Source organism: Poromitra crassiceps, assembly GCF_964638095.1.
Source record: "Poromitra crassiceps genome assembly, chromosome: 2".
NCBI lineage: Eukaryota > Metazoa > Chordata > Actinopteri > Beryciformes > Melamphaidae > Poromitra > Poromitra crassiceps.
The window spans coordinates 120,045,832-120,073,330 of NC_139624.1; the positions used below are offsets into that span (position 1 = coordinate 120,045,832).

The 27,499-nt window shown below is 45.8% G+C and overlaps 2 pseudogenes across 2 annotated transcripts; both read left to right on the forward strand.

Moving 5' to 3' along the window:
• Positions 1–1,475: 1,475 nt before the first annotated feature.
• Positions 1,476–2,804, forward strand: LOC310771532 (calreticulin pseudogene; annotated as a pseudogene). Its single transcript has one exon. The product of its transcript is annotated as a calreticulin pseudogene (transcript).
• Positions 2,805–19,384: 16,580 nt separating this feature from the next.
• Positions 19,385–20,600, forward strand: LOC310771543 (calreticulin pseudogene; annotated as a pseudogene). The gene has a single exon. The product of its transcript is annotated as a calreticulin pseudogene (transcript).
• Positions 20,601–27,499: the final 6,899 nt, after the last annotated feature.

A 27,499-nucleotide genomic window follows, 5' to 3' on the forward strand; every position in this document is an offset into this window, starting at 1 on the left:
GAAACGGTGGCCAACTAGAGAGGAGTACAATAGACCGTTCATACAGCACCACAATAATGCACTGTTACATTGACTGGCTGTTCTGATATGATTCACAAGATAGAAATAAAATAAACCCTATAAGGAAACAGTGGCTGATCCTGCACGTTTACTCGTCTGCCCGTCTGGACTGAAACAGAATAGCAACACTATAAGCAATATATTTAACAGAGTACAGAATATGAATGATCAAAAGGCAGAAAACATACTTTGAGTTGTTGCACTTGGCACTGCCAACATACCCAGGTTAGTCTCCTGCATTAAGTCTGAAAAGAGCAACATGACAGTTTACATTTAAGATGCAAATCAACAGAGTCAAAAAACATACTTGATGAATGTCACAATTGGTCAGTTCTCTTCCTACTCCTGACTCACTGGCTTGAGTCTGTGGGCATAAAGGGAGAATTGAATGCACAATCACTACCACACATGCACAGTTAGGTCATGAAACAAACAAACATTGGGGCCTACCCGCAATTGCCTGCTTTGTTACCAAACAAAGAGTCTGTGGCATGACCTGGCTGTCTGAGAGTGAGAGGTGCACACCGATTGAATGCCAAGCCTGGCTCCCTGTTCCCTCAATGGGACTAATAAGCCCTCCCCGCACACATGCAGTGGTGGTGGTTGCACTGTGCCTGTAACTGGCAGCCAGACCTGATCAATTAGGCCTTCACTGGTCCAGGACACCACATAATGGAGGTTTGGTGTCCATGGCATAATGTCCATGGGGGGAGCCCCAGTCATTGCAGAGTCGGTTGTGCTCAGGGGGTCTCAGGGGGGGGGGGGGGTCCCTGTGTCGAGAGGTTCTTGTACTATACTGCCAGACATCAGTCTTCTGCCGTGGGGGAGGACCCTGGAGTTTCTGTCCAGGGTGGGAGTTGTCAGCCATCATTTTCTGAGACTGCTTTAGCATCATGGCCGTGTGTAGGTCCTGAAGGGAGGCAGGGTGCACCCGACCACCTTTTCAGTGCAAAAAGAAAAGTGGCCAGGTCGCCGATGATGTCATACAGTTCTATTTCCACACGAAGGAAGTAAGGTCGCCAGGTCGCTGATGTCCTTCTCCTACGCTGATGTCACCCTGATGACACCGAACAATTGTGATGTCATCGGTGATGATGTCATCAGTGAGTGATGTCATCAGTGATAATGTCATCAGTGAAACAATTGTGATGACATCGTGACGCTGTCAGTGATGATGTAATCAGTGATGTCACTCGAGCAATTGTGATGTCATCAGTGATTATTATGTCATAAGTCACTGATGATGGCATACCCACTGATGATGTCATAGACATTGTGACACCATCAGTGATGTCATAAAGCCTTCCCTGCTGAGGTTATAAATTGGACGACTCACATTTCTTCTAGCCATGCTTTATAACCAGATCCCACCACTAATCATGGTCCTGTTTACTCTACCTGCATGGCTACATATGATGAGGCTCCCAGTGGCAATCCTCACAGTTTTGGCATCAATAGCAGTCACCATTGAGGCTAAGGTCTACTTCAAGGAGCAATTTCTGGATGGAGATGAATGGATGAGCCGGTGGGTGCAGTCCAAGCACAAGTCAGACTATGGCCAGTGGAAACTGAGTGCTGGAAAGTTCTACGGTGATGCAGAGGCTGATAAAGGTCTCCAAACCAGCCAGGATGCCCACTTCTATGCCACATCTGCCCGCTTCGACGCATTCAGCAACGAGGGCAAACCCCTAGTCGTCCAGTTCACCGCCAAGCACGAGCAGGAGATCGACTGCGGGGGCGCCTACGTCAAGATCTTCCCCTCTGACCTGGACCAGAGTGACATGCACCAAGAGTCGCAGTATTACATCATGTTCGGCCCCGATATCTGCGGATACCGCTACAAGAAGGTCCATGTGATCTTCAACTACAAGGGCCAGAACCACCTCATCAAGAAAGGCATCAAATGCAAGGATGACAAGCTGACCCACTTATACACATTGATCCTGAATCCGGACCAGACGTACGAGGTGAAGATTGACAACGAGAAGGTGGAGTCGGGCAGCATGGAGGAAGACTGGGACATGCTGCCTCCCAAGGAGATCAAGGACCCCAAGGTCAAGAAACCCAGCTACTGGGACGACCGGGCCAAGATTGATGACCCCACTGACACCAAGCCTGAGGACTGGGACGAACCAGAGACCATCCCTGACCCTGAGGAAAGGGAGCCTATCTACTGGGATGAGGACACGGATGGAGAGTGGCAACCCCCCATGATGACCAACCCAGACTACCAGTGGAAACCCAAACAGATTGACAACCCTGACTACAAAGGAGCCTGGGTCCACCCTAAGATCGACAACCGTGAGTACTATGCCGATGCCACTATATACAAGTTTGACAAGATTGGAGTTTTGGGCCTGGACCTGTGGCAGGTGAAGTCTGGCACCATCTTTGACAACTTCTTGATCTCTGACGACGTCCAAGAAGCAGAGGAGTTTGGGAAGAAAACCTGGGGAGTTACTAAGGAGCCCGAGAAGAAGATGAAGGAGCAGGAGGAGGTGGAGAGCAAGGAGCATGACGAAGAGGGCGAGGAAGAGGAGAAAGAGAAGGAAAATGAAGCGGAGGAAGAGGGCGAGCAAGAGAAAGAGGGCGAGGAAGAGGAGGAAGATAAGCAAAAGGAAGATGAGGAAGGGGAAGATGAGGAAGAGGAGGAGGAGGATGAAGAGGAAGAGGAGGAGGAAGAAGAGAAAGATGCTCTGACAGGAGAGGATGACGATGCCACTACGCTGAAGGACGAGTTTTAGAGGCTTTTTGGCATCCACGCCTTGCAAACTGAACACCATCGGGGGCCTTAATTAAGCAAAACCCTTTGGGATGCTTTCCAAAATTGGATAATTTATAATGATCTAAGTATTCTGATTCCAACAGGAAATACTTCATACACAAAATAATGTCTTTTACTATTCCAATATTGGCTGTATTTCTAAATGAGATAATATACAAAGAAATATGTAAAATGTAAAATTCAAAAAGCCTGATGATAACTATGACTATCTATGCACCTTTAATATCTGTTACTACCTGACGGATCGCCACCAGGTCATGAAAGTGGACAACCGCACCTCTCCACTGACCATCATTGTAGGAGCGCTGCAGGGCTGTGTCTCCAGCCCCTTCTGGTATGACCTCTATACCCACGACTGCGTGGTGACACAGACTTAAAACACTCCAACGGGCTGATCTCCAACGGTGATGAGACGGACTACAGGAAAGAGGCGAATGCCCTGGAACGGTGCCATTTTTATTATTCATTCTATTTTATTGCTACTCTATAGCTAGCCCCCCCCCCCCCCCCACACACACACACACACACACATTGTTTTCCTTATTTGCCTTAGTATTACTGTACTCTTGAGTATAAAATGTGCTTTTCATTGTGCAAAAAAAATTAAATAAAAAAATACAAACTCTGGGCCTTAATGAAGAACTGCTCGGGTGTTTTCTCTGAAATGGCATTTTGTGCTTTGCACAAAGTATTTCTGATAACAGAATGTCTACATACCTGTGACTCATCTATTTGTAAATAGGAGGGCTCTTGTGGTTTGAACCTACTGTATGTGTTGTTGGCTAGCTGTCTGGAGAGGCTCTCAATTTTTGATAATTCTGTGTTTTACAATTATTCTGAGTAGAGCTCAACAGTCGTGTGACATTTCTTGCCCCGGAAGTGTTTCCCATTCATTTTCCCTAGACACCAAGCCACCCCGTGACCTACTGAATTGTGAGTGACCATAAAACATTATATTTCATTTGGAGCAAAAACAAAAAACTAGAACGACCGCAAGGCGGACTTATGCCTCCGCCATTAGTTCATTCTTGAGTCCAAGTGGATGTTGGAGCCAAATTGGAAGAAATTGCATCAAGGCGTTTCTGTGCAGAATTGGATATTTGAGCCAAATGTGAAGAAATTTAGTCAATGTGTTACTGAGATATGGCGTTACCGAGCTTGAAAATGGCATTTGTTAGGTCACTGTGACCTTGACCTTTGATAACCAAAATGGAATCAGTTCATCCTTGAGCCTAAGTGAATGTTTAAGGCGAATCTGATGAAATTCCGTCCAGGCGTTCCTCAGATATGGCGTTAACAAGCTTGAAAATGGCGTTCGAGAGGTCACAGTGACCTTGACCTTTGACCTTTGACCACCAAAATCTAATCAGATCATCCTTGAGCCTAAGTGAATGTTTAAGGCGAATCTGATGAAATTCCGTCCAGGCGTTCCTCAGATATCGCGTTAACAAGCTTGAAAATGGCGTTCGAGAGGTCACAGTGACCTTGACCTTTGACCTTTGACCACCAAAATCTAATCAGATCATCCTTGAGCCTAAGTGAATGTTTAAGGCGAATCTGATGAAATTCCGTCCAGGCGTTCCTCAGATATCGCGTTAACAAGCTTGAAAATGGCGTTCGAGAGGTCACAGCGACCTTGACCTTTGACCTTTGACCTTTGACCACCAAAATCTAATCAGATCATCCTTGAGCCTAAGTGAATGTTTAAGGCGAATCTGATGAAATTCCGTCCAGGCGTTCCTCAGATATCGCGTTAACAAGCTTGAAAATGGCGTTCGAGAGGTCACAGTGACCTTGACCTTTGACCTTTGACCACCAAAATCTAATCAGATCATCCTTGAGCCTAAGTGAATGTTTAAGGCGAATCTGATGAAATTCCGTCCAGGCGTTCCTCAGATATCGCGTTAACAAGCTTGAAAATGGCGTTCGAGAGGTCACAGTGACCTTGACCTTTGACCTTTGACCACCAAAATCTAATCAGATCATCCTTGAGCCTAAGTGAATGTTTAAGGCGAATCTGATGAAATTCCGTCCAGGCGTTCCTCAGATATCGCGTTAACAAGCTTGAAAATGGCGTTCGAGAGGTCACAGTGACCTTGACCTTTGACCTTTGACCACCAAAATCTAATCAGATCATCCTTGAGCCTAAGTGAATGTTTAAGGCGAATCTGATGAAATTCCGTCAAGGCGTTCCTCAGATATGGCGTTAACAAACATCCGTACGGACGGACATCCGTACGTACGTACGTACGTACGTACGTACGGACGGACAACCCGGATCCATAATGCCTTCGGCCTGGCTTCGCCGGCGGAGGCATAATAAAGATGGGGGGGGGATGTATTCCTTTTTTTTCCCAGTGTTATTTTTTATTTCTGCTCCAACTGAAATGTTTTATTGTCACTCATGATTCAGTAGGTCACGGGTTGGCTAGGTTCCAGCCTTAAAACTCTTTTTCGAAATGTCTATGGAGAAAATGAATGGGAAACTCACTTCCAGTGCAAAAGATGTCAGCTATATTGTCTAAATTTCTTCTCCCATGTAATGCTTTCTACTATATAACGTTTTCTATGATGAAGTTGGTGTACGTCTTCCCTAATATTGTTCCTCATGGTTTTCCACACTGAGTGTAATCATTTTCTATGTACCTGTTTGAATCCCTACCCCCGTGTATTTAAACGTCACGTCCGCTTTGTACATTTCAACACTGATGAAGGCGATTTTCTGAATCTGTCATGATTTTCCCCCCATGTCATGATTGTACATTTATTAGTTAGGATTTAATGCCATTTTTTGATGTCTCTGTGCCCAGCTTCCCCTCTGGCACAACCCCACAAGCCTGTTCCCCATTTTTAATCACAGTAATGAGTCTGATGCAAGGCCAGCCGTGGAGGATCAGGAGGGCGTGGTGTGGCCAGACTGGAGACTACAAAGAGGCAGACTGCTGTGGACTCTGGATCGCACTGTCACATTTTCTTCCGTGTTAACTCTTGGCCAAGGTCAGTTATTTTCATTGAACCAAGCCAAGCAAGCTGCCAAGATTTTTGAGGCAAGACATTTAAACTCTAATTGTTTCACCTACAGGACCAGAGCTCCCACCTTTGTTTCCACAACCCGGATTTCATTTCTGGACTGGACCTGGAGAAATTCCACTGTTTGGCGTTGCCAAAGGACTTTTCATTTCCCGAAATAAAACGTCTGGTTTTTTCTATTCAAGCTATAAATAAAAGCTTTAAAACTTTCTCTGCCTCCTGCGCTTGGATCCTCCCATCACTGGTTCTGACAGAACAGTGCGATCCATGGATCCAGCAGAGGCCGACCATCTGCGCCAGGCTGTTGGCAATCAAGGAAACTTACTGGGCCACCATGACTCGGTTCTTCAAGATCTCGCTGCCGAGGTTCGTGGCCTTACCCAAGCCATGGCTGTACTCCAGATGTCTCCACCACCAGCATCTTCCAGCCCCATGCCATCTGCTCTCCATGCCACACCCCGACCATCTAACATCAAGGCTCCTCACCCTGAACGGTATGACGGCGATCTTGGCAAGTGCGGGGGCTTCATTCTCCAGTGCTCCCTGGTGTTTGAACTTCAAGCTGAGGCTTTCACCACCGACCGGTCCAAGGTGGCGTTTGTGATCAGCTGCCTGAAAGGCCGGGCTCTGGATTGGGCCAAACCTTTGTGGGAAGAACAGGGCAGGCACGCCAATTCGTATGTGGCCTTCACCCGGGAGATGAGCCGAGTATTTGATCATCCCGTCAGAGGTAAAGAAGCTGCCCGCAGGCTGCTACATCTACGCCAAGGTGCACGCAGCGTGGCAGAGTATGCCGTGGAGTTCCGCACCCTGGCCGGTGAGTGCGCCTGGGAGGCTGAACCTCTCACTGAGTTATTTCAGAATGGGCTATCGGAGGGCCTCAAAGACGAGCTGGCTTCTCGAGACGAGCCAGGAGGTCTAGAGGAGTTAATCGCTTTGGCCATCAAGATCGACAACAGGCTCAGAGAGAGAAGACGGGAGCGCCGAGTCCAGTCGCCCCGTAGGACGGACCTGACAGCGATGACCATGCATCACCCGTCTCTGGAGACTTCAGCTATGGCCGAGCCGATGGAGGTCGGTGCCTGGGTCCCGGGACGCGACAAGTGCTCTCCTGTGGAGCGGCTCCGCCGACGTCTCACGGGGAGCTGCTATTACTGTGGTAAGCAGGGCCACCAAAGCTCTGCATGCCCTAACCGACCGCAGGGAAACGACACCGCCCGGTAGCAGGACTTGGCCTGCTAGTGGGCTCTAGTACGACCATGCCCAGCCATGCCTCGCCACACCAGGCCATGACTATGCCTGCCGATCATCGGGGACGGATTCACGCCACCATCCTGTTTCAAGGTATACAGAAATTCCTGTAACTGTATGAATTGATTCTGGAGCTGAAGGGGACTTAATAAGTGAGACTTTTACTAAATTACATAATTTTCCCCTTCAACTGCAATCTCCTATCTCCATCCGAGGACCTTTTAAAGAGTCCAACGTATCTGACATCACTCATCAGACGCTCCCGTTGGTTCTCTTCATGAACGGTAATCACCAGTCGGAGGGAATGTTTGTGGTTACTACTATGACGTCGGATTTTGATATCATCCTAGGTAGACCATGGCTAGCTCTGCACAACCCTCAGATTGACTGGGCCACGTTAACCATCAAAGGGTGGAGTGATTACTGCCATCAACACTGTCTCATGTCTGCTCTCACTCCCTCTCCTTCCACAGAACAAAGAGGACAGCCGGAGGTGTTCCCCGATCTGTCCAAAATCCCCATCGAGTATCATGATCTGGCCCCGGTATTCAGTAAGTTCAAAGCTAAAAGTTTGCCTCCCCACCGTCCCTATGACTGTGCTATTGATCTGGTTCCACACGCTACTTTCCCTAAAAGTCGGTTGTATTCCCTAGCTAAAATGGAACGCGCCGCCATGGAAAACTATATTAAAGAGGCACTTGCCCTGGGCCAGATTCGCAGATCCTCGTCTCCCCTGGGAGCAGGGTTCTTTTTTGTTGAAAAGAAAGATACCACTGAGCTCCGACCTTGTATTGATTACAGAGGACTTAATGACATCACAATCAAAAACGGTTATCCCATACCCCTCACGGAATCCACGTTCACGCCCCTCCAGGGATCCAAAGTTTACACCAAATTGGATCTCCGGAGCGCCTACAATCTGGTTCGTATTCGAGAGGGTGATGAGTGGAAAACTGCGTTTAAAACCCCCCTCGGACATTTCGAGTATCTTGTCATGCCCTTTGGATTGACTAATGCCCCCGCAGTCTTCCAAGCATTTATCAATGATGTTTTGCGGGACTTTCTGGATAGGTTTGTGGTAGTCTATTTGGACGACATCTTGATTTTTTCTCCTGATTTGGCTTCCCACAAAAAGCATGTACACCTAGTGCTCCGCCGTCTCCTGGAGAACCAATTATATGCTAAACCTGAAAAGTGTGAATTCCATGTCAGCAAGACGACATTCCTCGGCTACGTCATATCAGAGGGACAATTTAGCATGTGCAAAGCCAAGACTGACGCGGTGGCGGAGTGGCCTGTACCTACCACTCGCAAACAGCTTCAGCGTTTCTTAGGATTCGCTAACTTCTACCGTCGGTTCATCCGCAACTACAGCCAAGTTGCTGCCCCTCTCACGGATCTGACTTCCCCCAAAATGCCGTACAAATGGTCGGACACAGCGGACGCGGCGTTCCAAGGCTTAAAAGCAAGATTTGTTTCTGCTCCCATCCTCACTAGTCCCGATCCTGCCCTGCAGTTCATCGTTGAGGTTGATGCATCAAACGCGGGTTTGGGCGCGGTACTGTCCCAGCGCTCTCCTGTGGATCACAAACTGCATCCCTGTTCATTTGTCTCACGCAAATTGGACAAACATGAGCGAAATTATGATGCAGGAAATAAGGAATTGCTGGCGATAGTTTGGGCTCTCTTGGAATGGAGACATTGGCTCGAGGGCTCGGCCCAACCATTCATGATTTGGACCGATCACAAGAACCTCATTTATATCCGCAAGGCCAAGCGTCTAAATTCACGCCAAGCTAACTGGGCCATTTTCCTCAGCCGCTTCAATTATGTCCTGACCTACAGGCCCGGGTCAAAAAATATCAAGCCAGATGCCCTCTCTCGCCTATTCCTTGAGGAGAAAGATGAAGAGAAGGCAGGAAAGAACATTGTGCCCTCAGAGCTCATTATTGGGACAGTTATATGGGAGATCGAAGAGTTGGTCAATAAGGCCCTAGAAAACCAGCCAGACCCAGGAACGGGCCCCCCCGGCAGAAGATTTGTGCCCAATTCAGCAAGGGCCCAGGTACTAGACTGGGCTCATTCTTCCAGGCTCAGCTGTCATCCAGGTATTCGCCGGACCAAAGAGTTTGTGCAGAGACATTTCTGGTGGCCTACATTAACAGCTGATGTCATGGAGTTTGTAAGTGCTTGCAATGTATGTCCTTGTAACAAGACTTCAAATCAACCCAGTGCTGGCCTGCTCCATCCTCTGCCGGTGCCACATCGGCCGTGGTCCCACATAGCCCTGGATTTCGTCACGGGACTACCACCTTCTGAAGGTAACACTGTAATCCTCTCCATTATTGACCGATTTTCCAAAGCCTGTCACCTACTTGCCCTGCCTAAACTTCCCTCTGCTAAGGAAACCGGAGCATTGCTTGTGCAACACGTCTTTCGCATCCACGGGTTGCCCAGAGATATGGTGTCGGATCGGGGGCCACAATTCACTTCCCAGGTATGGAAAGCCTTTTGCCAAGCCATGAACATTTCTGTCAGTCTGTCCTCCGGCTTCCATCCTCAGAGCAACGGGCAGACCGAACGTCTGAATCAGGAACTGGAGACGGCACTTCGCTGCCTGACCTCGAGACACCAAACGACGTGGGCAACACAGCTGCCCTGGGCAGAATACTCTCACAACACGCTCATCAGCACGGCGACAGGTATGTCACCCTTTCAATGTTCCCTTGGTTACCAACCCCCACTATTTTCCGAACAGGAACGAGAGGTGGCAGTACCGTCAATTGAGGCGCATGTGCGGCGGTGCCGTCGCACGTGGAGGATCGTGCGGAAATCGCTCATGAAGGCCACGGGACAGTATAGGCAGCAGGCCAACAAACGCAGGAGGCCCGGACCGGTTTACCAGGTGGGCCAAAAGGTATGGTTGTCTGCTTGAATGAATGAATGAATGAAAAAATTTATTGGTCACCACCACCACCACCAACCATACACTTAGGTCATAACCAAAGGTTAGGGGCAGAAGCAAACGCTTATGTAAAGCCCCCCCTTTTTCTTAAAATTAAAATAAGAAAATCATCATGTTCAGACATCTTGGACATTGTCCTTACTTGCCATCATATTAACAACAAAGGATTTCAAGGAAAAAATATCCTAATACAGGAAACAAAAAACACCATTCTGACCTACCATTGAAGACGGAGTCACGGAAACTATCCCCTAGGTTCGTGGGGCCTTTCGAGGTGGAGAGACTGATTAACCCGGTAGCGGTACGGCTGAAACTCCCACAGACCCTGAAGGTACACCCTGTATTTCATGTGTCCAAAATTAAGCCGGTGATTAATAGTGAACTAACCCCCACAGACACACCCCCGCCACCCCCTCGGATGGTCGAGGGTGGGCTGGTTTACACGGTAGCCCGGATTCTGGATGCACGACGCAGAGGCAGAGGTCTGCAATACCTAGTGGACTGGGAAGGATATGGCCCGGAGGAACGGAGTTGGGTTCCCCGGCGTCATATTTTGGATGCCGACATGGTTCGCGGCTTCCATAGACTCAACCCGGACAAACTCCGGCCTGGACAGAACGTCAAGGGACGTCCGTAGGGGGTGATGTCATGATTTTCCCCCCATGTCATGATTGTACATTTATTAGTTAGGATTTAATGCCATTTTTTGATGTCTCTGTGCCCAGCTTCCCCTCTGGCACAACCCCACAAGCCTGTTCCCCATTTTTAATCACAGTAATGAGTCTGATGCAAGGCCAGCCGTGGAGGATCAGGAGGGCGTGGTGTGGCCAGACTGGAGACTACAAAGAGGCAGACTGCTGTGGACTCTGGATCGCACTGTCACATTTTCTTCCGTGTTAACTCTTGTTAGTGCACGGCCAAGGTCAGTTATTTTCATTGAACCAAGCCAAGCAAGCTGCCAAGATTTTTGAGGCAAGACATTTAAACTCTAATTGTTTCACCTACAGGACCAGAGCTCCCACCTTTGTTTCCACAACCCGGATTTCATTTCTGGACTGGACCTGGAGAAATTCCACTGTTTGGCGTTGCCAAAGGACTTTTCATTTCCCGAAATAAAACGTCTGGTTTTTTCTATTCAAGCTATAAATAAAAGCTTTAAAACTTTCTCTGCCTCCTGCGCTTGGATCCTCCCATCACTGGTTCTGACAGAACAGTGCGATCCATGGATCCAGCAGAGGCCGACCATCTGCGCCAGGCTGTTGGCAATCAAGGAAACTTACTGGGCCACCATGACTCGGTTCTTCAAGATCTCGCTGCCGAGGTTCGTGGCCTTACCCAAGCCATGGCTGTACTCCAGATGTCTCCACCACCAGCATCTTCCAGCCCCATGCCATCTGCTCTCCATGCCACACCCCGACCATCTAACATCAAGGCTCCTCACCCTGAACGGTATGACGGCGATCTTGGCAAGTGTGGGGGCTTCATTCTCCAGTGCTCCCTGGTGTTTGAACTTCAAGCTGAGGCTTTCACCACCGACCGGTCCAAGGTGGCGTTTGTGATCAGCTGCCTGAAAGGCCGGGCTCTGGATTGGGCCAAACCTTTGTGGGAAGAACAGGGCAGGCACGCCAATTCGTATGTGGCCTTCACCCGGGAGATGAGCCGAGTATTTGATCATCCCGTCAGAGGTAAAGAAGCTGCCCGCAGGCTGCTACATCTACGCCAAGGTGCACGCAGCGTGGCAGAGTATGCCGTGGAGTTCCGCACCCTGGCCGGTGAGTGCGCCTGGGAGGCTGAACCTCTCACTGAGTTATTTCAGAATGGGCTATCGGAGGGCCTCAAAGACGAGCTGGCTTCTCGAGACGAGCCAGGAGGTCTAGAGGAGTTAATCGCTTTGGCCATCAAGATCGACAACAGGCTCAGAGAGAGAAGACGGGAGCGCCGAGTCCAGTCGCCCCGTAGGACGGACCTGACAGCGATGACCATGCATCACCCGTCTCTGGAGACTTCAGCTATGGCCGAGCCGATGGAGGTCGGTGCCTGGGTCCCGGGACGCGACAAGTGCTCTCCTGTGGAGCGGCTCCGCCGACGTCTCACGGGGAGCTGCTATTACTGTGGTAAGCAGGGCCACCAAAGCTCTGCATGCCCTAACCGACCGCAGGGAAACGACACCGCCCGGTAGCAGGACTTGGCCTGCTAGTGGGCTCTAGTACGACCATGCCCAGCCATGCCTCGCCACACCAGGCCATGACTATGCCTGCCGATCATCGGGGACGGATTCACGCCACCATCCTGTTTCAAGGTACAGAAATTCCTGTAACTGTATGAATTGATTCTGGAGCTGAAGGGGACTTAATAAGTGAGACTTTTACTAAATTACATAATTTTCCCCTTCAACTGCAATCTCCTATCTCCATCCGAGGACCTTTTAAAGAGTCCAACGTATCTGACATCACTCATCAGACGCTCCCGTTGGTTCTCTTCATGAACGGTAATCACCAGTCGGAGGGAATGTTTGTGGTTACTACTATGACGTCGGATTTTGATATCATCCTAGGTAGACCATGGCTAGCTCTGCACAACCCTCAGATTGACTGGGCCACGTTAACCATCAAAGGGTGGAGTGATTACTGCCATCAACACTGTCTCATGTCTGCTCTCACTCCCTCTCCTTCCACAGAACAAAGAGGACAGCCGGAGGTGTTCCCCGATCTGTCCAAAATCCCCATCGAGTATCATGATCTGGCCCCGGTATTCAGTAAGTTCAAAGCTAAAAGTTTGCCTCCCCACCGTCCCTATGACTGTGCTATTGATCTGGTTCCACACGCTACTTTCCCTAAAAGTCGGTTGTATTCCCTAGCTAAAATGGAACGCGCCGCCATGGAAAACTATATTAAAGAGGCACTTGCCCTGGGCCAGATTCGCAGATCCTCGTCTCCCCTGGGAGCAGGGTTCTTTTTTGTTGAAAAGAAAGATACCACTGAGCTCCGACCTTGTATTGATTACAGAGGACTTAATGACATCACAATCAAAAACGGTTATCCCATACCCCTCACGGAATCCACGTTCACGCCCCTCCAGGGATCCAAAGTTTACACCAAATTGGATCTCCGGAGCGCCTACAATCTGGTTCGTATTCGAGAGGGTGATGAGTGGAGTGGAGACTACAAAGAGGCAGACTGCTGTGGACTCTGGATCGCACTGTCACATTTTCTTCCGTGTTAACTCTTGTTAGTGCACGGCCAAGGTCAGTTCTTTTCATTGAACCAAGCAAGCTGCCAAGATTTTTGAGGCAAGACATTTAAACTCTAATTGTTTCACCTACAGGACCAGAGCTCCCACCTTGTTTCCACAACCCGGATTTCATTTCTGGACTGGACCTGGAGAAATTCCACTGTTTGGCGTTGCCAAAGGACTTTTCATTTCCCGAAATAAAACGTCGGGTTTTTTCTATTCAAGCTATAAATAAAAGCTTTAAAACTTTCTCTGCCTCCTGCGCTTGGATCCTCCCATCACTGGTTCTGACAGAATCGCTTATTAATAACATAATTATGTTTGTATGTTACTCTGACACAGATTGATACTTTGAAAAGGACATTGAGAGTGCTCGCCTTATCTACTGGTAGAGGCAGACATGTCAGGAAGACTGCTGTGCATCTCTCTGTTTGAGTTGAGAAAACAAAACTGAAAAATCAACTGAAAACCCTATGGACTCTGCCTTCCATACGGCAGGCAGCCTTTTATTCAGGTGTAGGGGTGAGGAAGGGGTGGAGGGTAGGAATTGGATTTTTATTTATTTATTTATTCATTTAATCATTTATTCATTTATTTTGCAGATATCTGATATATTTCTTTTGGCCGTTTGCCGATATATGCACACAGTTTTCCAACCTAATTTCAGAACATCAAGTCTCTCCTGTAGTGGAATTAACACATTATTATTCCTACTCTTGTCATGAAGGCCCACTGGCAGATGTAGACTGTCTGCATCTGTGTCTGCAGCAGACATAGTAATGCTTTTCAAAATGTACACTTTCAGTGGGCAAAGTAAGAAAACTACTTCAAATTACTTCTGGCATTTGGGTACATCATAATTTTATGGCGAGAAATGTTCATTTCAGGCCGATGCCGATATTTCATTTTAAGGCCTTTATCGGCCGATACCGATTACATGCCAATACCATTGTGCATCCCTATAGAGACAGTCCGCATGTCTGGGAACGCCCATACAGGCTCTAGGAACGCCCACAATAGATGCTGGGTTAGCTGGCTCAGCCTTGCTGGGGGCGGGGTCAGGGTGGGGTAAATTCCCCCGTTCTATCCATTCAGCAAAGTTAGAATTTAGCTGATAGCCCAGCCCAGGCAGACACGATCGGGGATTTAACCACCGCAGTAAACGCACATCTGAGCAGACGTCTTGTGTTCTGCTCTAGAACCCCCAAACATGTAGTTTAGAGCCGCAGCACCGTCTTTTGGTGAGTCAGCCCATGAGATATATTGGCGGTTTTACCCCACTCGCGTGCCAGCCGTTTAACATTTTGTGGGCGTTCCCAGACATGTGGACTGTCTCTATTGGAGGGTGGGGGCAGGTCTGGTTCCCGTTTATCTTTAGCTGTGACCAGTCATGGTCCAGCTCTATAAGTCACTCGGGCTGAGCATGCTGACTTAAGCAATTGTGCGCAGGTGATGTCTCAATGTTAAAGGGATACACCACTTCTTTGGAAGTTTAGCTCATTTGCCACATCCCCCAGTTTCGCTGCAGAGAGATTTTTTCAAACATCTCAAAAAATAGTTCTACCTTCTCAGGGTCAAACTTGGGCACCAAGGAAAAGCATTTGTTCACATCAAAAATTGCTTTCTGCTCCTGACTTTGTCGATCCAAAGCAATCCTAGCTTTCTCAAGATTAAGTTTAATTTTCTCATGTTCCCACTTTTGAGACTCAAAGTCCATTTTTATTTTATCACGCTGTAATTCCCTGTCACTTTCCCAACGTGCCTGCTCTCTTTCCTTCTCTCCCTCTAGGCGCACACGTTCTATCTCTCTCTCCCTCTCTAGGCGCTCATGGTCCCTCTCTAAGCGTACCCGCTCTATCTCTCTCTCCCTCTCTAAGCATACCCGCTCTATCTCTCTCTCTTCAGGGTCACAGTAAACCATTATACATTCTATGAGTTTTGGTTTTTTCGCATCCTCCGGGGCCTCTAATTCTAAGAGCTCCATTAACTTCCATAGCTTAGATTTATGAAGTTTGGTCACGCGCGTGCGTCACATCAGTGTCAAGAAACTCATCTGGATCGAATTACATTTTAAACTAGTGCTTTATGCACAATACAACAGACAGGCAGATAGGCTATGTGAATCAAGTCACCAGAAAAGCAACATCAAATACTGATAGAAAAACGTGTTATGAATAGCATTCCACAATGCACACCAGCTACAAAGAACACGACCACACACGCTACCGAAAAACTCCAGCGTTGGCGTCTTAGCGTCCTCGCTCCTCGCTGTGTGCTCGCTACTCCCAAAAGTCCTCGAGAGTGCGGCCCAGCTGGAACCTGTTAATGAGTCAAACAACACTCCACCCCTTTCGTGTGACGTCAGTCTATCCCTGGCAATAACCTACGCTATCCAAAATACACCTACACCTGTCTCTAAAGGAACCACATCTCCCAGCCTAACACCATATCGTAACAGTTCTTCAAAGAGTAATACAGACATAAAGACACGGTATGGTGTTCTTCAAAGAGTCATAAAGACATAAAGACCCAGCATGGTGTTCTTCAAAGAGTAATACAGACATAAAGACACAGTATGGTGTTCTTCAAAGAGTCATACAGACATAAAGACCCAGCATGGTGTTCTTCAAAGAGTAATACAGACAGATAAAGACACGGTATGGTGTTCTTCAAAGAGTAATACAGACATAAAGACCCAGCATGGTGTTCTTCAAAGAGTTATACAGACAGATAAAGACACGGTATGGTGTTCTTCAAAGAGTCATAAAGACATAAAGACCCAGTATGGTGTTCTTCAAAGAGTAATACAGACATAAAGACCCAGCATGGTGTTCTTCAAAGAGTAATACAGACATAAAGACCCAGCATGGTGTTCTTCAAAGAGTTATACAGACAGATAAAGACACGGTATGGTGTTCTTCAAAGAGTCATAAAGACATAAAGACCCAGTATGGTGTTCTTCAAAGAGTAATACAGACAGATAAAGACACGGTATGGTGTTCTTCAAAGAGTAATACAGACATAAAGACCCAGCATGGTGTTCTTCAAAGAGTTATACAGACAGATACAGACACGGTATGGTGTTCTTCAAAGAGTCATAAAGACATAAAGACCCAGTATGGTGTTCTTCAAAGAGTAATACAGACAGATAAAGACACGGTATGGTGTTCTTCAAAGAGTAATACAGACATAAAGACCCAGCATGGTGTTCTTCAAAGAGTTATACAGACAGATAAAGACACGGTATGGTGTTCTTCAAAGAGTCATAAAGACATAAAGACCCAGCATGGTGTTCTTCAAAGAGTCATACAGACATAAAGACCCAGCATGGTGTTCTTCAAAGAGTTATACAGACAGATAAAGACACAGTATGGTGTTCTTCAAAGAGTAATACAGACAGATAAAGACACTGTATGGTGTTCTTCAAAGAGTCATACAGACATAAAGACCCAGCATGGTGTTCTTCAAAGAGTTATACAGACAGATAAAGACAGTATGGTGTTCTTCAAAGAGTAATACAGACAGATAAAGACACAGTATGGTGTTCTTCAAAGAATAATACAGACAGATAAAAACACAGTATGGTGTTCTTCAAAGAATCATACAGACAGATAAAGACACAGTATGGTGTTCTTCAAAGAGTACAGACAGATAAAGACACAGTATGGTGTTCTTCAAAGAGTACAGACAGATAAAGACACAGTATGGTGTTCTTCAAAGAGTACAGACAGATAAAGACACAGTATGGTGTTCTTCAAAGAATAATACAGACAGATAAAGACACAGTATGGTGTTCTTCAAAGAGTCATACGGACATAAAGACCCAGCATGGTGTTCTTCAAAGAGTAATACAGACAGATAAAGACACAGTATGGTGTTCTTCAAAGAGGTATACAGACAGATAAAGACAGTATGGTGTTCTTCAAAGAGTAATACAGACATAAAGACAGTATGGTGTTCTTCAAAGAATAATACAGACAGATAAAGACACAGTATGGTGTTCTTCAAAGAGTACAGACAGATAAAGACACAGTATGGTGTTCTTCAAAGAGTACAGACAGATAAAGACACAGTAGGCTATGGTGTTCTTCAAAGAATAATACAGACAGATAAAGACACAGTATGGTGTTCTTCAAAGAATAATACAGACGGATAAGGACACAGTATGGTGTTCTTCAAAGAATAATACAGACAGATAAAGACACAGTATGGTGTTCTTCAAAGAGTACAGACAGATAAAGACACAGTATGTTCTTCAAAGAGTACAGACAGATAAAGACACAGTATGGTGTTCTTCAAAGAGTACAGACAGACAAAGACACAGTATGGTGTTCTTCAAAGAGTACAGACAGATAAAGACACAGTATGGTGTTCTTCAAAGAGTACAGACAGATAAAGACACAGTATGTTGTTCTTCAAAGAGTACAGACAGATAAAGACACAGTATGGTGTTCTTCAAAGAGTACAGACAGATAAAGACTAGGGATGGGCATTTCTAGCAAAAACACTATTCGAAATTCGCTGGCCAAATTTTTTTTTTTTTTTTGTGAGTGAAATGTTGCATTGTCTCCCCTGATTCTAAGTCTACGGCTTTATTAATTAATATAAAAAGCTTCTGCTGTGGATTTTTAGCTCAAACAAGCATTGCAAGCAAGCAAGCAAGTAAAGAACATGTTACATGACATTGACATTTTCAAAAATAAAAAACAGTTTTGACAATCATGAGTGGTTCATTAAATATTTAGTAGGCTCAGGTCTGAGTGCCAAAGGGGTGCCAAAGTCACCCCCTCTCCCTCTTCATGGGATTTCATCCGCCATTCATTTTTCCATAAACCTTGCTTAAAATGCTTATAAAAATTGTTTTACTTGCTCAAACCAAGCGATTTGACTATACTTAGAATCAGGGGAGACAATGCAACATTTAACTCAAAAAAAAAAAAAAAAAAAAATCGAATTTCGAATTTCAATAATAAAAGTCGACCTTGATAATAACAACGATTATTCGAAAATTGGAAATTCGATGCCCATCCCTAATAAAGACACAGTATGGTGTTCTTCAAAGAGTATTACAGACTCGGATGGAGGCTACTTAATTGCCAAATCCTTCCTTTATCCCCAAGTCTCTGGATAGCTCATTCCGATCGATCTAGGGCTATCTCCTTAAAGGTTTTCTTTCCTCCTCCTCATGGAGATCCCTCTGAGAAAGCGCCACATCATGGCACAGTATGTTTTACGCACTGCGAATACCAGATGGACACAACAACTGATTGTCAACTACAGAGTCCAGTCGCCAGGAGCCGCGTCTACGCATCGGCTCTCCCACTGGCTCTGTGATGCTATCACAGAGGCCTATACGGCGACAGGAATTGAACCCCGACAGGGCATCAGAGTACACTCCACCAGAGCCATGGCCTCCTCCATGGCTCTGTTGAGAGGCATGTCTGTGGCAGACATCTGTGCAGCAGCATCATGGGCCTCAGCTGGCCCTTTCATCTGCTTTTACCTGAAAGATATCTCTGGGGCCCCTCTGACCACCCATGATCTATGACATAATTAGACATACGTTTGACTCTTTATATAGAATGATCATAACTACACGTTATAAAATCCATAGTAATGAAATGATATTACGGAAAAAAAAACATCTCTCAAAAATCTGAGGGGGCAATTGCCTCCTCAGTTACAATGGGCATGACGCTTCTGGAAACAGCTTTCAGAAAGCGTGTGCAATCATGATGTTATGGTTATGTAACGTTGGCGTATGGCAATTAGTTGGCAGAGAAAAGAGCGAGACAGCTCAGACTCCGTCTCCTCCTTCACGCAGACCCCGGATGTCATCAGTGATGTCACTTGGGCAAGTGTGATTCATCGGTGATGTCATCAATGTGACATCATCAGTGATGTCATAAATCACTAATGATGGCATACCCACTGTGACATCATCAGTGATGTCATAAAACCTTCCCTGCTGAGGGTATAAATTAGATGACTCTTATTCTAGCCATGCTTATAACCACATCCCAATTATGCTCCTGTTCACTCTACCTGCACGGCGACATATGATGAGGCTCCCAGTGGCAATCCTCACAGTTTTGGCATCAATAGCAGTCACCATTGAGGCTACGGTCTACTTCAAGGAACAATTTCTGGATGGAGATGAATGGATGAGCCGGTGGGTGCAGTCCAAGCACAAGTCAGACTATGGCCAGTGGAAACTGAGTGCTGGAAAGTTCTACGGTGATGCAGAGGCTGATAAAGGTCTCCAAACCAGCCAGGATGCCCACTTCTATGCCACGTCTGCCCGCTTCCACGCATTCAGCAATGAGGGGAAGCCCCTGGTCATCCAGTTCACCGTCAAGCACGAGCAGGAGATCGACTGCGGGGGCGCCTACGTCAAGATCTTCCCCTCTGACCTGGACCAGAGTGACATGCACCAGACTCAGTAGTATCATGTTCGGCCCCGATATCTGCGGATACGGTTTCAATAAGGTCCATGTGATCTTCAACTACAAGGGCCAGAACCACCTCATCAAGAAAGGCATCAAATGCAAGGATGACAAGCTGACCCACTTATACACATTGATCCTGAATCCGGACCAGACGTACGAGGTGAAGATTGACAACGAGAAGGTGGAGTCGGGCAGCATGGAGGAAGACTGGGACATGCTGCCTCCCAAGGAGATCAAGGACCCCAAGGTCAAGAAACCCAGCTACTGGGACGACCGGGCCAAGATCGATGACCCCACTGACACCAAGCCTGAGGACTGGGACGAGCCAGAGACCATCCCTGACCCTGAGGAAAGGAAGCCTATTGACTGGGATGAGGACACGGCTGGAGAGTGGCAACCCCCCATGATGACCAACCCAGACTACCAGTGGAAACCCAAACAAATCGACAACCCTGACTACAAAGGAGCCTGGATCCATCCTGAGATCAACAACCCTAAGTACTCTGCAGATGCCACTATGTACAAGTTTGACAAGATTGGAGTGTTGGGCCTGGACCTGTGGCAGGTGAAGTCTGGCACCATCTTTGACAACTTCCTGATCTCTGATGACGTCCAAGAAGCAGAGGAGTTTGGCAAGAAAACCTTGGGAGTTACTAAGGAGCCCAAGAAGAAGATGGAGGAGGAGGTGGAAAGCAAGGAGGACAAGGAAGAGGAGGAAGAGGAAGAGGAGGAGAGAGAGGAAGAGCAGGAGGAAGAGGGAGAGGGGGAGGAAGAAGCTCTGACAGGAGAGGAGGATGACGATGCCGCCACGCTGAAGGATGAGTTGTAGAGGATTTTTGGATCCACACCTTGCAAACTGAACACCATCGTGGCCTTAACCAAAACCCTTTGGAATGCTTTCCAATAATGGATCATTTATAATGATCTAAGTATTCTGATTCTAAATTGAAAAGAAAGTTTGGTCTCCAAATGGAGGACAAGAAAATTTCATTCTTTTGGCAAAATACTTCATACACAAAATAATGTTTTTTGAAAATGATATAACGGAAAGAGATGAACACCCTGGAACAGTGGTGCCAGGACAACCACTTCTCCCTGAACGTCTCTAAGACCAAGGACCTGAATGAGGTCATTGTGGATTATAGGAAGGGGAGGGAGACTCACCCCAGCTTCAAGTACCTGGCAGTCAACATCCACCAGGACCTGACGTGGGCCAGCCACACCACCACTCTAGTAAAAAAAGGCCCGACAGTGCCTGCACGGACTCGTGCGCCTAAAGAAATTTGGCCTGAGGCCCAAAATCCTCTGGGAATTCCTCAGGGAATCCCGAGGCACCATTGAGAGAGAGCCTGCTGACTGGCTTGCTTTCTACCTGGTACAGGAACTACCATGGACCGCAAGGCACTCAGAAGGGTGAGGCGCATGGCCCAGCATGTGATAGGGTTAGGGTTCTGTACACTCAGCGGTGCCAGGAAGTCCCGGAAGATCATCAAGGACCCGACCCACGTGACTGCACCTTGCACTGACGACTGCTGCAATTCTTATTATTCATTCTATTTTATTGCTACTCAATTGGGCGCCCCAACCCCCCTCCCCCCCCCACAAACACACACACACACACACACACACACACACACATACACACACATACACATTTTGTCTTAGTATTACTGTACCTGCTGTACTTGCAATGTCACACACACACACACACACACACACACACACACACACATTTTGCCTTAGTATTACTGTACCTGCTGTACTTGCACTGTCTTATAATGGAGCCCCTAGCATAAGAATCTCACATGTCTACTTGTACAACAGAGTGACAAATATCTTGAATTATTTTATTTTGTGCATCTCCCTTATGTGTTTTTGTTGTTGCTCGGTTTCTTGCTTGAACTGTATTGACTATGAGTACTCTTGAGTATGAAATGTGCCTTTTTGATTGTGCAAAAAAAATAATCAGGGCCAAGTTGCACAAGCACCTGAGGTTAAAATTTCCCTTAGAGTCAGAGTTAAGGTGTCCATAAAATAGAATCGGCTGCACAAAACACCCTTGAATCTTCTCGAGAAAAGATTCTCCATAAGGTTAAACATTTTAAGGAAAACATAAGCACAATATTTAAGGGTGTTTTGTGCAGCCGATTCTATTTTATGGACACTAACTCTGACTCTAAGGGAAATCTTAACCTAAGGTGCTTTGTGCAACTGGGCCCAGCCTGGCCCTTAATGAAGAACTTCTGCTGGGGTGTCTTCTCTGAAATGGCATTTTGTGCTTTGAATCCTCAGTGATTCTTTTATTTTAAATTTCTCTTCTATGTTAGTGTGTTGGCAAGATGTGCCCTTTTTAATCACCAAATAAAACCATACCATAATTTAGTCCCCAAATTAGGGCCACCTAATTGGGGGGGACTCTCTCACACACAAATCTGAGAACATTGTTATTATGTAATTTTGTCCAGAACTCCATAACTGTCTGCAATGTAGAGAGATATGACATATTTGCTGGGGCCTCTGTGTATAATCTAGAGCAGTGGTACTCAGCCTTGCCCTACTCAGGAGACACTGACAAAAACAAAAGCTGTGAAAGAACCACAATCCAAGTCCCTTTCCTCCCATTATTAGGGGTCCAAGCACGAAGTGCGTGGATCCCTATTGTATCTGTTCCGATTTTTTTTTTTTTTCTTCTTCTCCGGTAAAACTGTATGTACAGCAGAAACTGTAATGCTCAGCGTAGCCAGACTGGGCACATAGATTGTAAATGTGCCTCACTACTCAGAAACAAAAAATTACCCATATCGGCCAGATGGTGGCGCTATAACAGACCATTTCGCGTTATGGTCCATATCTTCTGAACCGTGTGTCCTATACTCAAAATTTCACTTCTCAGGGATTCCTTGGATCAATACGCATCTATGCATATAGGCCCCGCCCATTTGCGTGTGCCTAGATTTTCCGCCATTTTGAATTTTATCAAAAACCTACTTTTGCGAACTCCTCCTAGACCGTTTGGCCAAATCACAAGGGGATTTTTCTGGGACTTCTATGGACTACCCCGACCTAAAGTTATTAAAGGATTTTGGATACGTGAAACCGTTTTGAAATGATAAATGTCTAAACTTTTGTATATTTGCTTTTGTTCTTTTCCTACCCTAAAAGTGTGTGGATCTCAGAAACCATACACCCCCCATCACCCAAACTTTCCACACAGGTTCACGACATCACCCACTACTCAGAGTAAAAAAATTACACCAATCCACCAGACGGTGGCGCTATAACAGCCAATTTCACGTTTGTCGGTCCATAACTTCTGAACTGCGAGCTGTAGAATCAAAATTCCACATCTACTGGTTTCCCTGGAGCATCATGTATCTAACCCACTAGGCCACGCCCATTTCTGTGTGGTTGATTTCCCGCCATTTTGAATTTGATCAAAAACCTACTTTTGCGAGCTCCTCCTAGACCGTTTGGCCAAATCACACAAAACTTTTTCTGGGTCATCTATGGACTACCCCGACCTAAGGTTATTAAAGGGTTTTGGATACGTGAAACCGTTTTGAAATGATAAATCTCGAAACTTTTAATGAAACACACGCCAACACTAAATTGCCCACAACTCATTAACCGGTCAATTACAACTACTGCTGCTACTACTGCTACCACTCCCACTACTACCAACACTACTACTACTACTATTACTACTTCTGCTACTATTACTACTACTACTACTACTACTACTACTACTACTACTGGAAGTTGGAATGTAGCATTTTGGGTGGGGTTAATGTGTTTTGGGGTTCTGCATCTGCTGTAACATAATACACAGTTGGTTTAGATGTCACACAGTAATGCCCGATCCACAAAGACTTGACACCCACGTTTGAATAAAAACAAGTTTATGCCATAATAAGGTTACATCCGTGCCTCGTCATTGCTGTGGAAGGATGGTGTAGGGGTAAAGTAGCAGACCCCAAAGCTGGAGGTCCTGGGTTCAAACCACGGCCAGGTAACTGTTTTATTTTTTGAAAATGTAGAATAAAGGTTAATCTGGATATAATTATGTATAACGCTGCTGAATACACACTGTGTACATAGCAGAATAACTGAATATGCCTATTCATGGTAATGTCATATTTCGACGTCATCTTGACATTCCTGTGTAGATGTCTAAATGATCCTCAAATCGGCTGTGATTTGGCCTAGTCCTGGACGTCACTGAAAGATGATATCAGAACATCATCATGATGTAATTGTGTTTGCTGGGAGCCTTCTTTCAGATGAGAGAGGAAAAACATTCCAATACATTATTGTGTCTTCACATGTGAAAGGTCCAAAAAGAGAATTCAATCTGAATTATCCTTGTCACTCATGTGCTCATTGTAACAGCACAACCCACACCAATTAGTTCAAACACCTCCATTCAGGGCATACTTTTAATGTAAAGTGGTGCATTATGTGTGTAATACAAAAATGTCCTTAATGGTAAATGGACTGCATGACAAGCTGCCATGCAGGGTGCTGGCTATAGTCACCAAAAGCAATTTCAGGGATAAACCCCATCAACCTTCTGTAGTGGACGCCACTACGCCCTATGGTTTGATGTGTGTGTGGGAAAGACACAATGACAACTGAAAATTCTGATTTCAGAACACAAAAGCTCCATCATGAGACAAGAACTAACCTCTCCTGTTGCAAAACACGTTCTTGAACACAGCCACGCAATCTCCAGCTAACATTTCCAAGATATTGAAAAAGTTCATGAAACACCGCAAAATAAGGAGGCAGCATGTGGGGTTTTAATTACTGTTACTGACTTACCTGTCTGAAGTTGAAAGTTTTTCATCCCACGTGGGGTTTGAACTTTGAGCAGCAATGGTCTTTAGTTAGCATAAGTCATGTGCTTTACCAAGTGAACTATCCAGACTGTTGTATTTAACTTTGTAGACCATATTATATGTATCTGCAGAGCCAGAGAAGTACTTGTCGTATTGACAGTATGTTCTACCCAAATACCACTTTCTGTCCAGATACTTAAAGGGATATTGTACACAAAAACTGCTTTCTATCCAAGTACTACTTCAAGTTTCAAGACATCACCCACTACTCAGAGGAAAAAATTACACCAATCTACCAGATGGTGGCGCTATAACAGCCAACCACCACTACTGCTGCTGCTGCTACTACTACTACTACTATTGGCTACTAGTGGCGGCTGTGGCTCAGGAGGTAGAGTGGGTTGTCCACTAATTAGAAGGTTGGTGGTTCGTTCCCCGGCTCCTCCAGTCCGCACGTCGAAGTGTCCTTGGGCAAGACACTGAATCCCAAATTGCTCCCGATGGCTGTGCCAGCACCCTGCGTGGCAGCTGGCCGCCTTCGGTGTGTGAATGGGTGAATGTAGGCACATTGTAAAGCGCTTTGGATAAAAGCGCTATATAAATGCAGTCCATTTACCATTTACCATTTACTATTCTTAGTACTTCTGCTGCTACTACTGCTACCACTCCCACTACTACCAACACTATTACTACTACTGCTACTACTACTACTACTAGTACTGCTTGGAAACCGTCAGGTCACCGGATCTCAACCAAACTTTGTTTACTTGTGCATATACCAAGTCTGAATAAATGTGCACTATCTGACATATACCCCCCAAGTCACCGGAAGCTTGGACCCCGCATCGCCGCTTGCGGCTATATTTTTTATTAGATTTGTATTTATTTATTTTAAGTAGCCGCATGTGGCTCTAGAGCCTCGGGTTGAGTATCACTGATCTAGAGAATGAGTGATATTGTACCAGCCTTAAGCTATACTCCGTATTCCTCCGCTTGCAAGCTATAATATATTCATCTAAGACCAACCTCTGACTCCAGAATCTTTATCCAAGTATTTTACATCATGCAGTGTCAACTTTTTACCATTAAAGCTGTTTGGCATATCATCATGTCTACTAAAATGTACCCACTGCATTTGTAGTCAATTCTAAATACTTGAGGGGAAAGGGTGGGCATTGGACCTTTGTAGACCATATTACAGTAGCTATCATTTAGCACAATTTTATCTGTAGCTGATATCCATCCATACCTTAATTGCCTGGAGAGTTTGGTCTTCACCTGCTTTATGTAAAGGGTCATAAGTGTATGATTTGGTGCTGTATAAATACAATTGCCTGACCTATATTTTTTAATTCAGCAAATCAATAATATAGCTGTGTTCAAAATCAAATTTAGTATCTATTTTGTCTGTGTTTAAACAAATGACACATATTCAAACAGTATTTGTAATTTACTTTGAACAAACATATCTAATACATGTGGCAATGCATATTTTGAACAAGCATATGAAATACATGCGGCAATAATACATATTAGGAAATGTAAACCTTTTAAATAAAAAAATAAAAAAAAGACCAAACTGTCTTGTGTGTTCTAGTGAGTGTGATCAATAGAACACATGAAAACAAATAGATTAACAGAACCTTTAAAGGAACACTGCAAAGGATGAAGGTGGGGCATAGATTGCGGTGGGGTAATTAAATCCTGATTGTGGGTACATTGTGGGTAGATTGAGTCCAGGACGTTTATCTTGGGTTTTTGAACAGCTGCCCCTTCAAATGGTCCATTTATTTGAAACAGATACACAAATCACAAGCTGGTCTGGTTAAGTGCCAGTTGATGTATAGTTCAAATTAAGTAGTCGCCCCATGGAGGAAGTGAGCAGGACGAACACAACAGGAGGGTGTCCAGGAGGCTGGGTCGAAGGGTGGAGCAACCCTGGACGATGGCCCGGACACCAATGACACAGGCGGAACCTTTCCGGTGGCTGGGCCGTGCAGAAGACTAAGGATGGGCAAAAACAAAAGGGGTCAGAGGTCACAGACCTAAAAGAGGCCTCTATTGTCATGCCTGGCCTAATGTAAAATTCAAAGCAACAATGGAAAGCTATACACTAAATTACATAACATTCAGTGTGACAGTCAGGCAGACAGTCAGTGGCAGACAGACATCAGTCAGTGAGGTAGACAGGCGAAACACACAGTCACGACAGTCAGTCAGGTAGACAGGCAGACAGTGAGACAGACAGACAGTGAGACAGACAGTCGTGCAGACAGAGTCAGAAAGTCAGTTAGTCACTGACTGAAGGCTACTGACTGTCTGTCTCACTGTCTGTCTATCTGCTGACTGACAGTCAGGTAGACAGACAGTGAGACAGATTGACAGACAAAGAAACATGCAGACGGTCAGACAGACAAGCTAGCTAGTCGCTACGTTATACTGTACAACACCACAACATGAGCGGCAGGTTTGCCTCAAATATAACAGCTGAAAGCTAACGTTAGCTTGCAAGCTAACGTTAATGTAACGTTACATAAACATCTGTTTTAGCTGATATAAGTTTGAAAGCATGGCCACATGGAGAGGACGTTGAAAAGAAAAAAGTCTGCACTCTGGAGCATACTTAAAGACTTGGAGTTTTATTAACGTTTCGGTTCAACAACCTTCATCAGAATGGAGACAACAGGACAAATATTCACATATATGGAACAGCCCTATGTAGGTAAGACGTCTAGACAAATCAAGACGAGGATCTCTGAACATAGGAGTAACATCAGAACACAAGACTTCAAGAATCCAGTGGCCTTACATTTTGCTCAAGCACAACACCCCATTTCATCACTCAAATATATAGGTATTGAGCAGGTCACGACGCCACCTAGAGGTGGAG